The sequence below is a fragment of the Macrobrachium nipponense genome, chromosome 35, assembly GCF_015104395.2.
Source record: "Macrobrachium nipponense isolate FS-2020 chromosome 35, ASM1510439v2, whole genome shotgun sequence".
Taxonomy (NCBI): domain Eukaryota; kingdom Metazoa; phylum Arthropoda; class Malacostraca; order Decapoda; family Palaemonidae; genus Macrobrachium; species Macrobrachium nipponense.
The window spans coordinates 55071003-55071466 of NC_061096.1; positions in this window are offsets into that span (position 1 = coordinate 55071003).

Consider the following 464-nt stretch of genomic DNA (forward strand, 5'->3'; position numbering starts at 1 on the left):
ATTTATGCAAATCATGGGTTATGCAATGCATAATGCATCAAATACTTGCATATACTACAGTGGCAACCTCTGGCGTGGCGTAAAAACCCGTAAGTTCAATGCCTTTTATATGCAAATCATGGGTTATGCAATCCATAATGGATCAAATACTTGCATATACTACAGTGGCAACCTCTGGCATGGCGTAAAATCCCATAAGTTCAATACCTTTTATATATGCAAATCATGGGTTATGCAATGCATAATGGATCAAATACTTGCATATACTACAGTGGCAACCTCTGGCGTGGCGTAAAAACCCGTAAGTTCAATGCCTTTTATATATGCAAATCATGGGTTATGCAATGCATAATGGATGAGATACTTGCATATACTACAGTGGCAACCTCTGGCGCGGCGTAAAAACTCGTAATTTCAATGCCTTTTATATATGCAAATCATGGGTTATGCAATGCATAATGGAT